Genomic DNA, 17352 nt, shown 5'->3' with positions numbered 1-17352 from the left:
TTTAGCAGGCAATTAGAAGAACTCGTAACATCAGTTTAAAAATCCCTCTCTCTTTTCCGTCTAAAATTTTTATGAATAGTTTATGATATGAAGTTTTTATTTTGATTTTCGGCAATGGCAGAGCCAGCATTTTATGAAGAGTGTGAAAATTTTTAAAAAGAAACTAATAAATTTTTTTAGCTAGTGAGTTCACATCCATCGTGCTCAATCTTGCGACTTTATCACGAATAACGTCAATAATTTATTATCCACAACGTGGGATCTGGGGAGGGTAAAGTATACGCAGACCTTACTCCTACCAAGGTAGGATGACTGTTTCCGAGAGACCCTCGGCTCAAAAGAAGCATAAAACGAGGTCAGATAAGGCTAAGAAGTTCAAAATGAGCTATAGAAAAGCAAATAACGAATAATGCAAATAACAAAAACGACACAGATAAAATAGAGTAATTAAAGGACATAAAGTAATAGAAAGATACTAACAGAAGTCAGAGAAAAATAAATTATAGTACGCTAATGCGCCTACTAATACGGAAGAATAACGAGACTATGTACTAACCTTCTACCCTAATATGAGTCCTCCACACCCTCCTATCTAAGGTCATGTCCTCGGTAAGCTATAGCTGTGTCATGTCCTGTTTAATCACCTCTGCCCAATATTTCTTCGGCCTACCCCTACCTCTTCTGAAACCATCCATGGCCAACCTCTCACACCTCCGCACTGGGGCATCTATGTCTCTCCTCTTCACACGCCCAAACCATCTCAGTCGCATTTTTCGCATCTTGTCTTCCACCGAGGCCACTCCTACCTTGTCCCGAATAGCCTCATTTCTAATTCTGTCGCTCCTGGTATGCCCACACATCCATCTCAACATTCTCATCTCGTCTACTTTCATCTTTTGAACGTGAGAAACATTAACTGGCCAACATTCCGCCCCATATAGCCGGTTTAACCATCACTTTGTAGAACTTTCCCTTAAGTTGTGGTGGCACCTTCTTGTCACATAGCACATTAGAAGAGAACCTCCATTTCATCATCGTCAATCACCCCGCTGTCTTGCATGATAGACCCAAGGTACTTGAAACTACTTTTCTTTTGGATGGCCTAGTCACCAAACCTAACTTCCGCGCCAACCTCCTGAGATGTCTCACTGAACTTGCACTCTAAGTACTCTGTCTTGGTCCTACTCAGCTTAAACCCTTATACAAGATAAATTGTATAAGATGAGATAATAATTTTATAATGGGTTAGTTGAGATTTTTACTGAACATGTATCACCCATTCAAGAAAATATAATACTAATTTATCAATTTATTTAAATTTAAAGTTGTTTTTGATCTTGGATTTTGCTACTTCTTAATTTAAATGCGTGTTTAATTTCTTGTGTTTTGATAAAAAAAAATGTATAAGAGTTCTAACCAAAATTTTAAATCTAAGTTAATTCTCCTTGGTCACCTATAAAATTAAATGAAATAAATTAATCCGTTATTAATTTTTTTTCTCCAAAACTTCCTAATATCCTACTTAGGAGGAGAAATACAATGATAATGTTTAATTGCATATAATATTTTCTTCTAATTTTTTTGGTAGAAACTTATTTGAAATATTATTTTATATTAAATACAAATAAATTTCCAAATCAAAGTATCAATTAAATTTAATTATTAATAAATGATCGTTTTGTCTTAATTTATGTGATACACTCATCTTTTAAGTCCATTTGAAAAAGAACGTTATATTTATATAAATAAAAATAATTTAGCTTTAAAATTATTTTTTATTCTTAATAAAATAATTTATATTTATATAAATAATTGAATGGTGTCATATGAATGCTAAGGAAATATTATCTAATTCTCCTAAGTCTTCAAGAAAAAATTCAAATAAATTTTGATTTGAGAGATGGGCATGTAAGACTGGTAAAAGAAAAGAGTTTAAAGGATCAAAAATGAATTTTTAAAAAAAGTAGTAATACTAGTTGAATTCGTTTGACAAAGAACGTTATTTTGTATAATTAAAAATAACCCAGCTTTAAAATTATCTTTTATTCTTAATAAAATGATTTATATTTATATAAATAATTAAATAGTGTGATATAAATACTAAGAAAATAGTATCTAATTCTTCGAAGTCTTAAAGAAAAAATCCAAATGAATTTTGATTTGAGAGATGGGCGTGTAAGACGGGTAAAAGAAAAGAGTTTGAAGGATCAAAAATGAATTTTTAAAAGGGTAGTAATATCAGGTGAATTCACAAAAAAAAATCTTGAAAAAAATGTGTAAATTCTGTTCTATGAATATGAATTTGATACAACTAACTTTAATAATACCTTCACTAACAACGCTCTCAATCCTAAAACCCTACCGCCGTCATAACCTAGTTTTCCTATTCACCTGTAATGGTCTCAATGGCTGGCGGCCACCATCCCATGGAGGGTGGTTTGCCTGCAAATTCTGAATCTAAGCATTCATATGCAAATACCTTTAAACCTGTTACGTTAGAAACCAAACTAATCCCATTGAAATCAATATCTTATTTACATGGAGAACCAATAGTCTTGTGGGAACAAGACGAGATTGATTAGATGATCATCAATGAGAATCTGGAGTACGAAGTAATTGGTAAATTCTCATATAAATGGCCAAATATTCAAGATCTAAGAAAATTAATTCGTAAGCAATGTGAACTAAAGGGAGAATGCAAGATTGGATTGCTTAGCTATAGATATGCTCTGATCAGGGCGACATTATTCAAATATTATATTCATCTCTTATCAAAACCAGCCTTCTATATAACGCAAAGAAATTGGTCCTATCTGATGAGGACTTTGAAGTGGAATCCTATATTTAATCCAGAGGAGGAGACAACTACTACAATTGCATGGATTTCCTTTCCATCTTTGCGACCAAACTTTTTTGATAAAGAGACATTTTTCTCTTTGGCAACTGCTGTGGGAAAGCCCCTACAAGTTGATATGGCCACAAGAAATAAGACCATACCTAGTTGTGTAAGGATAAAAGTTAAAGTGTATTTTCTCCAAGAATTTCCCAAAAGAATCAAGATAGGTATGAAGAAGAAGAATGGAGAAGTGGATAAAAACCAAATATGACTACGTTCTCAAATATTGCAAAATTTGTATGATACAAGAAGATAAAGAAGAGAAATGATATGTGGAACATCCAAAATTGTATCTGAAAAAAGAAAAAGTTGATCAGGAAGCAGGAAATGCTAAGAATATGACAAACAAAAATTTGGAGGACAAAGGACCAAAAACACAAAGAGCAGAGAAATCAGAACAGGTAAAAGACAAGCAAGAAGAAAGGAGAAAACAACCTGAGCAAGTGTGGGCAAAGGTGAGTACAAACAACCAGTATGGGGTTCTAGCAATGGAGGAAAAAGAAAATACAATGGAGAACCAAACAAAAGAGAAAAATAAACAGGTAGAGGAAATACAAAACACTAAAAAGAGGGTAGAAAAAGCTTTTGGGAACCAGCATTCTCCAGGAGCACAAAGTAGTCATAATAATCAAGATAAAAACAATCATATGAAGTCTCCAAGTTAAACATTGAGGTCAGTAGCAACATCAAGTAGAAAAGGAAGCTATTTAATCACAATAGACAGATTAGGGAAGGAAGGTGAATGAGTGGAGAATCAGATACATCTCAATGAAGCTGAGTCTAAGAAAGAGGTTGTAGAGACTAAAAATGAAAGTGATACAAGTCTTAAAGAGGCATCTGACTTGCCAGACTTAGTTGATGATATTGAGGTAACAATATAATAAAGAGAAGAGGTGAAGGAAGAAGACAATATGGATTTCAACATTCTACAAATTAACAAGGCAGGGGATCTATCACATAGGCATACTAACAGTTTTAAAGCTAAAAAAGGGAGGCCCACAATTCCTTTTCCCACAGTACCTTTGCAGGTCAAAACAAAGAGTAGTAGAGGTAAAACCACATCAAGTGATCAATGATTAAGAAAGCTATATTCTGAAATATTTGGTCTGTTAATACTAAAAATTATTTTGGAAGATTAATGGATTTAAATAGGAGGCATCAATATCTTTTATAGCTTTAATGAAGCCTTTTCAAGATCCAATTGAGCTAGATCAATACAAAAGACAACTAGGTTTCAACAATGCAATGGTCAATAGATCTAAAAAATCTGGATTTTCTAGAGGGATGGATGGGAAGGCACAGTGATGATGGACACTATTCAACAACTTACTATGAAGTTTACTTATAATAATAGCTCATTCATTATTTCATATGTATATGTAAGATGCAGTGCTCTTGAGAGATTGGAATTATGGAAAGAACTAGAAAATATGGCTGAGGATGTATCAAGTCCTTGGATGATAGTAGGTGATTTTAATGTGATCATCAATGAAGAAGAAAAATTGGGAGGTTTGCCTTTTACTCAACAAGAGGCAACTGATTTTTCTTTATGTATTGGCAATTGTAGACTTACTGAGGTGGACTTTATTGGGAGTAGATATACATGGTGGAATGGGAGAATTGAAGGAGAGTATATATTTAAAAGACTGGATAGGATATTGGTGAACACTAACTTTATGGAAACCTTTCCATCCTCAGAAGTTCAGCACCTTATTAGACAAGGGTCAGTTCATGCCCCACTTCATGTGATTTGTAAAGCTGATGAAGATCCATTATTAGGCCTTTTAGATTTCTGAACTTTTGAATTAAGCATTATAGATTTAAAATGATGGAAAAGAAGAACAGGAAAGCAAACTTTATGGGCAGTCCTTTCATGGAGGTACAGGCCAAAGTGAAGAATGTGAAGAAAATATTAGGAATATGGAGTAAAGAAGTGTTTGGTGACATTTTTCAACAAATTGCTACCATTAAAGATTTCATGATCCAACTCCGTAGGCTGTGAAGGATGTCCGAACTGGACACTCGTGTATACCCTTGCTAGCTATAAGCAAACCTGTCCCCTGTTTGAGTCACAGTATACAAATATACTAGATAACACCTTAGCCGGCACGACTATCACGACAGGGGAAAATATCCCCCAAACCATAAACCATATCAGCACAACTGTGCATACATACGTATATAACCCATATACAACTCACATACATATCTACAGACCTCTAAGAGTATAATGATAACATAAGGAAGGACAGGGCCCCCGCCGTACCCCTGAATAAATAAAATGAGTATACAAATCAAGAGACCAGTACCACAACTAGGCTCCGATACAATGGAGCTTTTTCCGAACTTGATGGTAGGAGTCCTAAGCTGGTGGGTCTCCAAAATATGCGTCTGCACTTGCGGGCATGAACGCAACCCCCCGAAGAAAGGGGGTCAGTACGACATATGTACTGAGTATGTAAAGCATAACTTGAAACATATCTAAAATAAAAAGAGCTAGGGGGATAAATTCGTTACTTAAGAAAACACTGTAACTGTACCTTGTGAATCATAAAACATGCATGCTCCTATTATATAATATAGCTGGCCCCTTCAGGGACTCGGTGAAACATATATCTGTAGGACCATCATAGGGTCTGACGCCATCATCACCTTATCACATCACATCACATCATCATATATATATACATACGTTTCCGGCCCTCTAGTGAGGGACTCGGTGAGTTTTTCATGTCATTGCATTATCATTTTCTCATATAGTGTACCCAGCCTTTTAGTGAGAGACTCGGTGGATAATGCAGTGAACTGCGCACGATTACGCTCCTGGCCCGAGATTCGATGAAAGAAGGGTTATAGTATAGACGAGTAGAGTAGTGAGTAACTATATGCAATTTAAACCATCATTGGAGACTTGTTGAAATTATCAAAATGAACTATCATTCGAAAATTAGGACAATAGCCATAACAAGTACCTTTGGAGTGTCATTACGGTTTGCATCAAGGTAGCACTTTTGAAATCATCTACTCGTATCAAGGCATAATAAAATATCTTTTGAAAGTCAAGAAAATGGCCATCTTAGTGGATTTGAGAATGGGGACCTCCTTGGGATCACATATACTTCGTCTATTCATTTCATAAAGTTCATGCTAAAAAAAAGATTTACTTTACCTACTTACTCCTTCCCAAGGTATAGAAAAACTTGAGAAGCCATAGTTTAATTATTGAAAGAGTTCTAGCTTAAAGGAGTGAATGAGAGTCATGCCTTATACCACAACATAAATTATACCAACTTAGGATGGTCGGACACTTTCACATGAATTGAGGCAAAAGGACATACGTTCTAGGAAATTAAAAACTTTGGCCATCCTAGTGTACTTAAGAATATGAGCTTCTTGTAGACTTTGCACATTCTTCGTCCATTGGCTTTCTATGGGTCATTCCAAAAGAAGGAATAGAATAAGTTTACATACCCTTTCCCTCATAGAGTTATTATATACATATACCGTATCTGACCCGGCATGAGCTCGGTATCATAACTTTCTCATTGCTTTACCTTACCATCATATAACGTACCCGGCCCATGATGGGACTCGATGAGTAATCATAGCATTATAACATCGTACTTATGCCAAATACATATCAAGAGGGAAGAAGGGTAGCTTTACCAACTTGTGCCAAAACATGCCAAGAGAAAGAAGGGCTTCACATACCTATTTAGGGATTAATTGAAATCCGTCTTGTCTTGATACCTCCTTAACCTATTTGACATGAAAGCAATACTAAGGTTAATAGATTTTCACTTTCCAATATCCCACTCTACAACCAAGTACTAATAGGAGTCATTTCCTATCTATTACCCTCGACTAGTTTGTTATTAGTTTTGAATCTACCGAACATTGGGCAGTATTTCCCCTGTAACTTCAACATCCTCGAGATTTCAACTCGGCCAAAATATCAACAACCATACCAGCAACAAAAACCAGCAGCATACTTACAAGTAAATCACTTTAACATTGCACAATACAAGCTCCAAACAACTAGCTCCAGAATACGATACCAAAATAGAGTTTTTAATCTTTATTTCACAAAATATTTAACCATACCAAATGGAGGATCGTGTGGCTGAAACCAGAAGCACCCACACTCTTTTTAAAACACTTTAAATCCCTGCAACATACAACCCCACCAGCTCCACCCGCAGCACCACAACAATAATACACTACGCGACTTCAATTTAGCTACTACGACTTTAATTTAGCTTGTTTTTAACGTCAAGTATCCTTGTGAAATTTTTCCACTTCCAGCATAATTTAATACATGTAATATACCTCATAACATCATCATAAACTCCATTTCGAAAGAGAAACTCTTACCTTGCCCGGAACTCGTCAACCTCATCGAAACTTGCCTCGGAAGTTTCTTTAGTGCGCCTAAAACTTCTTGGCTGTTTGGTAACGTTTTGGGTGCTCAAAACCATAAATTTTCATTACTAAAACCTTCATAACATCGTTTTGAAACTTAGATAATTAATTCACAAAATGAAATCGGAAGCTTACCTTTTTTTTCCTCAAATCCAAAACTCTCTCTAGCTTGAGGGTTTCTCTCCTCTTCTTCTCTTTTCTAGAATATTTGGATGAAGTAATAACTTAAGAGATAAGGATGACTAAAAGTCATCAACATATATATATATATATATATATATATATATATATATATATATATAGGCTACTTTAAGAGGGACACATGTCATCTCCTAAGTGGTGACACATGTCGAGCCCTAAGTGGTGACACATGTCAAGCCCTCATTGGGCCAACACACCCCTTTCCTCCAATTACAGGCTACCACGTGGCATGTAGGGGGGGTCCACCACCCTTGCTGCAGCTGCTGCCATGTGGCACTCCCTCATGCTGCCACATGTCACTCTCTCATGGGCTACCACGTGTCGCTTTCTTTTTCTCCTCGTGTGTTTATAATTTTGTCTTACTTTACAAACCTGCGTAATCCTTGCCAAGTAAGCTTGGTATGTACTCAAGTATTTTAAGTACGTAAGATTTCCAAATTGGTAGCTTACGTAAGTAAGTCGAGTCCTACGACTCATTACTTAGCCTCCAATTCCTTCAAGATGCTCATAACCATATTTCCAATCTTCCCTTCTATGGGGTGTCATATTCTCCCTTCCTTAGAGTTGATTGATGGCGTCATAGATTATCCACCTCATATGACAACTTATAAGAAGCTTACGATCCTTTCAAGAAACTTAAGATGCTTAAATAAAACTTAAGACGCTTAAGAGGTTCAAGAAACTTAAGAAGCTTGAGAACCTTCCAAGGTAAAAAAGTATGGGGTATAACATCCTTTCCCCCTTTAGAAAATTCATTCTCGAATGTTAAATGAACCTTCTTCGAAAGCTTACGCAGACTATAGGGAAAATTCCCCTCTATTGCAATAACACATACTTTCATCACCTTAAGAGTTTTATAAGTTGGAATTACCTATAGACATAAGAAATAGGTACAGATACTTGTGTTTGATTTCCTCTTCAGCTTCCCATGCCATTTCTTCGCGATTCTCACTTTGCCACAATACCTTGACGGAAGCTACATCCTTAGTCCATAATCTTCTAATCTTCTGATCCAAGATTGTGATAGGTTGCACTTCGTAGGATAACTCCTTTGTGACTTGGATATCATCTACGGGATATACTCGGGATGGATCACCAACGTACTTTGAAGCATTGATACATGGAAGGCTGGATGTACTACTTCTAGATCCACAGGTAGGTCTAGCTCGTAGGCAACCTTTTCTATTCGGCGAAGGATCTGGTAAGGACCCATATATCTTGGACTCAACTTCCTTTTCTTGCTAAACCTCATTACTCCTTTCATAGGCGACACCTTCAAAAACATCCAATCTCTCACTTAAAATTTCAAATATCGACATCGATTGTCTTCATATAGCTTATGTCGACCTTGGGAAGCTAATAATCTCTCCTGAATAGGCTTTACCTTCTCCACAGCCTATTGGACCATATCTGGGCCTATTAGTCGTGTTTCGCCAACATCAGACTAACCAATGGCGACCTACACTTTCTGTCATACAATGTCTTATACGGGGCTATCCGGAGACTAGAATGATAGTTAATATCGTAAGTAATCTTAACAGGTAGTAGGCAATTATACGATCTACCTTTGGAGTTAACCATATAGGTCCGCAATATATCTCTTAGCGTTTAGCTAGTAAGCTTAGTCTATCCATCGGTCTGAGGGTACAATAGTGTACGAAGACCTATTTGTGTTCCCAATCTCTTTGTGGGATGATCTTCAGTAGTTAGCTATAACTCGAGCTCCTTTATAAGAGACAATAGCTATGGGAACTCTATAAAATCTCACCATTTTCTCTTGATCTATAACTTCACACAATCTCGACTGAGCAGGTAGTCATTGATTGAAGGAACACGGGATGATATTGTTAGTCTGCGGATGACATTCCATATACCATCATCCGTCTATGGAGTGCAAATGAGTCTTATAGCTAAGGTCGTGTTGTGGAATCTTCGACCTTGTGTATTACTTCTTGCCTTCTTTAGACGACATCAACTGGTACCCTTACCTTTTGGGTTTTGCTTTTTGCCCATCAGAGTTGGCTGCCAAGTGGTGTTGAAATTCCCTTACATAATGGCCTGTATAGCCATTCGGTGGTTTGCCTATCATTAATTGGTATTATGTTAAAAAACTGTGGCATACAAGTGCGCCATCTGTTAGTAATCAACTAATCCTGCTTGTTTTGCTTAAGCCCTTTTTACAATTCCCTTAACATAACTTATAACACTCTAGGTACATAATCTCTTGCTGTTGCCTCACCGCTAGTTCGAATTCCTCCATTTTGTGTGATCATACCAGTACTAACGCACCATATCCCACCAAAATTTTGAAGATAAGCGTGCTTGGATGAGAGTAGTACTAGGATGGGTACCCCTCCTAGAAAGTCCTCGTGTCATATTTCATTGCAATCCTTGTAATAATGTGCAAGGCACTCAACTTATCCCAAGATTTACCTTAGCGTTGTCTTGCTAGTCTTCACGTTTCGCCTTTCCTTTTCCTCTTTTATCTTACAACCGGTATTGGGGTAGGTCTTTAGTTCCACCATGACCATGTCTTTTTTGGTCATTTAATTTAACTTCTCTTTGTATTTCTCTGTAACGTCTCCAAAATATCATAACTCCTTTTTATCATGTACTCTTCTGCTTGGTCTTATGTTATATATATATATATTCATAGGTTGTACAACTACTTTTATACAATCGGTATGAGGTAGACGCAGTCTTTTCATTTCCTGGTCCATCTCGCTTTACATATCGCTTTCACACTAGAACTTGCTCTCTCTAACGCTGTTCTGTCCTACCTCTTTCTTTCCCTTACTTCGGGTACTCCTTGGTCTCCTCATTTCCTATCGTTGGAGATTTTATATTATTTCTCCTTGCTACTTGTAGGTCACATCTCAGCGGCCAACAACTCTATTGCTATATCTTAATCTTTACCCAACCATGGCCTTACTACCCTTTACACTGTCCTTAGATCGCTTAGTCTTACTTTCTTATTGTGTTCACCCCTTTTTGTATGCACCCATCCATTAAGGTCTCTGCTAATGGTTCTCCGCACGGTCTTAGATATCATGGCTTCTACCTATTTATTGCTGGCCTTTAGTCCATGCTAACTCGAGCCAGCATGGGATCTCTCTTGAAGTTTAAGCATTCCTGTTAACATATGATAGTGTCAGTCGACTTCATCATACACTTATATTTCTCTTGTCCACTTCCCCCTTTTAGGGTGTACCCATGTCATCCTCTATTTATTTTCAACTGTTCATACGTATATGATTCTGTTGTAACATATTTGACATACTGCACCATATCTACACCTTCTGTTATATCATCTATACTTTAGGTTGCCCCTGTAAGAAAGCTTAATACAACCATGGGGTGCTTAGAATTCTCGATAACTAGTACCCAATCTAGTCCATGTATGGGTACTCGAGCCATATAATTAATGTAGTAGTTTCTCCAGAGCCACATTTCTTTCTTCCTCACCAGTGATTAGCTAGTGCTTATAATCATTTCAACTTCTCCATTCGAAAGAACTTGTACTCTAGTGACTCGTGTTTCTAGCTCTGCTATAACACTATCTTCAACCCAGTGGATACCACTTGTTCCCCTTAATGGAATCACAACGCATCAATGGTTTTGGAGAGCTACCTCTCTCATCCTTGAGGGGTCTTTATATTTTCCATGGCAAAATCACATATCCACAATACTTCTTTATATCTCATAAGTTTTTATCCTTGTTGGGTACCCGAGGTTAACTTCCAATTCTCCTTAGTTTCATGTCAATTTTTACTTTAATACTGATCTTATCTTCTCGCCTTTTCATACTACACCTTCAGTTCTTAGATATCTATTCCCTTTTTTGTCCGATACTCATACTTAATAGGTCACGTCTATCTTGAGTACTTCCTGCAGTAGTCCTTCTATTCTTTCAGTCCATGGCTATTTTTATGCCCGAGGAGTTTTATGTTACCCCTATATCCTTTGGGAAAATCATTCCTTGGTATCACCGACCCTTCTGAATCCTTCTAGTATGTTATTTAATATATGAAGCACATGATTCTAGACACCCCATAAGTTCATGTCTTCCATCCACAAGTTATTTTAGTCGCTTAATAACCAATAAAAGGTTACCATAAAGCATCCTCTAACCACTATCAGAAGGAAATTAAGATCCAATAAGCACCACAATACTATTTAGTGCCTAACTCATCTGGTTTCCCTCTAGGTTCACTCTTGAGTCGTGAATAACCTATCCCTTTCACCACTACTGGTTGAGGGCTCTGTACTTTCCCTACCAAAGTGGAACCCAATTGCTGGACACCTTGCCCTCCAACGAGAGTTTTCTTTTAACTTAAGACTTCCTAAATAAACATGGGCCCCCTTCCCAACAACACGGAGGGTACCCCTACAGCTTTAATTCATCATAATAGGGTTATTCGGTATCAACTTCCAAGCCGTATGATAAACTTATAGTTCATTCCCTTTTTTTCCTAGAAAATTTCGGCAGAGTTTTCTCTATATTCCTTACTATCCCAAACCTGCACTTAGGAAATACCAATAATGCCATGCAAGGCCGACGTATATATACATCCATATCATATCATATCATAGCCACAATGACTCACAAGGCTAATATATATATATATATATATATATATATTCATATCACCGCCACACAGGGCACCCAATATCAACAATAGTATAAAATGATGGACTTACCTAGTATGTCCAACTTGAACTGCACCCGTTACACTTTCTTGTCTACTTTTCCTTTCAAATTTCAACTTTACATTTCAATCATATTTCAATCTTCTTACCTTACCTAGCATGCAACTTTCGCACCATTACTTACATGTATACTATGTAGCTTCCAATATCATCCGTTAATTTCTTCTATCAATGTCGTTCTTCAGCTAAAACCAGAGGTTAGAAAAAGGAATTTCATATCCTATAGTTAGGCTCTATCTCACGATCTAAGACAAGAAAGGAATATAACATCCTAAATATCCTGTAGCCTCTTGTTTATAGATGTGGTGCACAAAACACCGGTAAACAAGACTCTACTAGATACGGTCTGTAGATATTCTAAGGAAAGACTGCTCTGATATCACTTTTGTCACAATCCAACCCCATAGGCCATGATGGGTGCCCGAACTAGATACTCGTGTAGACCCTTACTAGCTATAAGCAAACCTGTCCCCTGTTTGAGTCACAATATACAAATATACTAGATAATACCTCAACTGGCATGGCTATCACGATAGGGGAAAACGTCCCCCAAAACATAAACCATATCAGCACAACTGTGCATACGTGCGTATACAACTCATATATAACCCACATACATATCTACAGACCTCTAAGAGTACAATGATAACATAAGGCGGGACAGGACCCCCGCCATACCCATGAATAAATAAAACGAGTGTACAAATCAAGAGACCAGTACCACAACTAGGCTTTGATATAATGGAGCTTTTCCCAAACTTGCTGGTAGGAGTCCTAAGCTGGTGGGTCTCCAAAATATGCGACTGTACCTGCGGGCATGAACGCAGCCCCCCAAAGAAAGGGGGTCAGTACAACATATGTATAGAGTATGTAAAGCATAACTGGAAATATATCTAAAATAAAAAGAGCCAGGGGGATAAATTCGTTACTTAAGCTAGACATGGCCAAAGCTTATGATAGAGTGTCTTGGATCTTTTTAACTAAAGTTCTAAAAAGTTTTGGATTTTCTGAAGTTATTATTAATATGGTGTGGAGGCTAGTGTCTAATAATTATATTCGATTTTGATTAATGGTCAATCAAATAGTTTTTTCCAATGTTCTAAAGGCCTTAAACAAGGAGACCCTTTATCACCTACACTATTTATCATAACAGCAGAAGTCCTGGCTAGAGGCCTTAATAGCTTACACAGGGACATGGATTGGAATAAGACCGCTTTGATAGTAGCCATCAGTTTGAGAAGACTAACTAGAATAAGGCAAGAAAATTTTCCATTCACCTACCTTGGTTGTCCAATTTATTATGGAAGGAAGAATAAGAGTTATTTTGAAGACTTCATCAGAAAAGTGGCTAGAAGAATCTTATTATGGAAAAAACAAATTTCTTTCCTTTGGAGGGAAATGTATTATTATTTCTCATGTGTTGCAATCTATGCCCATTTATCTGCTTTCAGCCTTAAATCCTACTAAGAAAGTAATTGAGAAAATCCATCAAATATTTGCTAAATATTTTTTGGGAAGCTCTGGTTGAATTAAACGGAAATATTGAGTTGCTTGGGAGAACATGTGTTTTTCAAAGGAGGAAATGTCCTTGATTTTAGATCTCTATTTGAAGCCAATAATGCTTTGTTTGCTAAATTGTGGTGGAGCTTTAGAGTGTCCACATCATCTCTATGGAGTAGGTACATGAATGAAAAATATTGTAAGAAATTACATCCAACTATTGTAAGAAGTTCAGAAGCCTCTCATATGTGGAGGAAAATGCTTACAATGGAGAAGAGGTTGTAATGACCTTGAGAGTCATTTTTAAAAATTTATGTGAAATTACCATTTTATCCCATCATTAGTGCCCCGAATATTATTTGATTGGTTTGTATAGTTGAAAGTGTCAAAATCTTAATGGTTTGTAAATTATGCAAATTCTTGAGTTTTATAGAGTTAAGAGGTGAAAAAGTGATTTTTGGAACCAACCGGAGCTTCGGGTCGTGAAACAGAATTTTATCAGTTCCAGCAGCTCTGAAATGTGGAAATTGGTCTAGGAGAGTTTACAAAATTACTTTTGGATTTATAATAAAAAATTGAGGTCTTGAATTGAGAATTTAAGGAATTTTAGGCCAAGGTTTGACTTTGGTCAACTTTTAGAGTTTTGATAACAGAATAGAATTCCAATGATTCCATTGGATTCGGGGGATGTTTTTTGGTCTAGAAGAAGTGTTGGCTGAATTTTTAGAGGTTCTGAGCCCATTTTGGTATTTTGAAGGCCTAAGTTGGTTTTGTTGTGACTTTTCAAGTTTCAGATCATGGAGACCTAGAATTTGAATTCTGATGGTTCCATCAACTTTGGAATGGGAAAATTAGGCTAGTATCATTGTGGCATGACTATCAAGGCAATCAATATGAGTTTGGGGCCATTTGGCGCTTTTGATTTTGAAAGTTAGCTTATGATTGACTTTGGTCAACATTCTTGGAAAACATACTTGGATGAAAATTCTAATAGCTCGTTTAGATCCGGAATGTTGAATTTGGTCTAGAACGATCTGGTTTGCTTTCCAAAGTTTCCGGTCTAATTCCGAGGCTCATTTTGGAATTTGCCTTAAAATGACACTTTGATGTGTGTCCACTTTTTATTAAAATGATCTCGTATGATAATTTTGAATGCGCCATTGAGTTTAGAATATTGAATTTAGTGGGTAGCATATCTAATTTTATTTTATCGACTTCTGAACGAATTCCGAAGGTCCGTTCGAAGACATTAAATAATACAAAACCTATTAAAAATCTGGTGCAAAAGTGCAGCAAAATTTTCAAAATTTTCTCTCAACTTTGAACCCTCATTTCTTGAGCTTTTTAAGTTCAAATCTAGTGATTCAAGAGTCTATCTTCAAGAGAATTTTGCGATAAATCCATTGGTGATCTCAGAATCTTGATTAGAAGATTCGTTTTAGGTAAGAGTTGATGTTTTAGATGTTCCCTCGGCCATTTTCAGATTCAGATTTTTGTAAACTTTGAAAGATGATTTCTTGGTCATCTTAGATCCAAATTCAGTGATTCAAAGCTCTAAATTATGTAGTTTTTCCATAGGAATACAGTGGTGTAATCTTAAAGTGATGGGAAAGAACTATTTGAGGTAAGATTTATTTTATAGTAGCTACCCTTCCTATTTTCGGATTAGATTTTTGATGAATTTTGAGATTTGATATCTTGAGCATATTGAGTCTCTTTTCAGCAATTTTTAAGGCTAAATTGTTGAGTTTTTTTGTAAGGATCATTGTGGTGTGATCAGTTTTAGCTGTAGATGATTCATTTCTTGTAAATCACTGTTCAAAGTTGTTATCTCTTGCCATTTTTGGAATGAAATTGTGGTGATTTTTGGAAGATTGTTTCTTGGTCATCTTAGCTTCATTTTTAATGATTCTTGGTTCTAAATTGTGAGTTTTTCCGCAAGGAATATCATGGTGAGATTATCCTTACCAGTTTCTGAAATTAGTATCTTCCAAAATATCTTTAAATCAAAATTTCAAAGGTGAGTTATGGAATTTTCTTCCAAGCTAGAAAATTATATTTTCATAATTTAGAACTCAATATTTGCTCAATTTTAATGAGTTTTTCAACCACAAACCCTACTCGATGTGTAGAATATAATTTTCAAATAAAATTCCATATTTGACCCCTTTTAAAAATAATTATGTTTTGGAATATTTGACCCTAGTTCCGAAACCTATCAATATGGGTGTCATTAGACTCCTTGTGATGTGTATGCTTTATTATTGATAGTGGGTTGTCAGTCCGGACATTGAATTCAGGAGTTTCTTATCTTGTGCAGGTGTTCAAGTGCGATTTCGATAATTGAGATTGAGATGGGGTAATTAGTCATTCATATATATATATATATATATATATATATATATATATATATATATATATATTTTTTTTTTTAAATAATCAAAAATAAAAATACAAGGAGGGGGACATAAACCTTACCTCCGATCCTATGGTGGTTCATAAGTCGGCTAACCTATTAAGGTCGGCTAACTCATCCCCGATACAAAGAAGAGACTAACTATAACTAGAAAGCAGTAAACCTGTGAGAGGACTCCTCCCGGTACAATTCAACTGTGAAAGCATAAATGAGGGAGACTCTCCCCTTCCATGAGAAAAAAGGAAAGTAACCTACACTAGTCCTATTCCAACTATGCTACGTACCAGACATAGCTACATTGAAGAAGAACAAGTATACGAAACTTCTATCTCACATGGGATGGGAAAATTCTTTTCATCTTTGCTCTTTTTAGTCTTGTCGTACCAAGTAAATCCAGGTGAAATGTTCCATTGCATCAGTATCATGATTATCAGCTATGGGGGCTGAAAGAAAAGGAAATATATGGAGCTAGTCATTCATATATTATAGACTTTGGGATGGGGTTGTAGTACGAGTTGAGAATTTTATATATATTGTGATACCCATATGAGGGTTTATTTAATAATGTGTTGCCGTGTGAGGGCTTATTTGTATTACATAGCCCGTGTGGGGGCCTTATTTATTATCCTATTTGCTTTGAGAGCATGTGATTCATGATTTGCCTGTGAGAAAGGCTTGAGGATATTATTTGACTTGTGATGCCCGCTTGAGGGGTTGAGTTGGGGGTTTTGAGCATGCCTGAGTATTGAAATATTATTGAGAAAGGAATGAGCACTTATATTAAAATATTTCCTTCCCATTGCTATTTATTAAGGGTGAGTATCAGATGTAGGCTAAGTTTTGAGAACTTTGAACCTTGTACTATATTTTCAGTTGAATATTGCTTCCATGCCATATATTTTCTGATGCATTCATCCTCATCCATCATATCATGAAACATGGGAAGTTGAGAAATAGAAAAAAAAATTGAGAAAGAAAAAATAAAATACCTTTAAACCTTTGTATCTTGAATCCCTCACCGAAGCAGTTTTACAATAGGGTAGTGGATATATTGTGATCCCTTGACCACGAGAAGGTGGCAAGGATGATGAGATATTATGATTGAGGTATATGGTTTGCGAGACTCCCATGGGTTTTGCTTGGTAGCACAACCCGATAGGTGTATAGATAGGCTGTGCGACAGTCTTGATTCCACCGTACCACCACT

Source organism: Solanum dulcamara, chromosome 1, assembly GCF_947179165.1.
Source record: "Solanum dulcamara chromosome 1, daSolDulc1.2, whole genome shotgun sequence".
Classification (NCBI taxonomy): domain Eukaryota; kingdom Viridiplantae; phylum Streptophyta; class Magnoliopsida; order Solanales; family Solanaceae; genus Solanum; species Solanum dulcamara.
The sequence above is the reverse complement of the archived record's forward strand: the minus strand, read 5'-3'. Positions refer to the sequence as shown.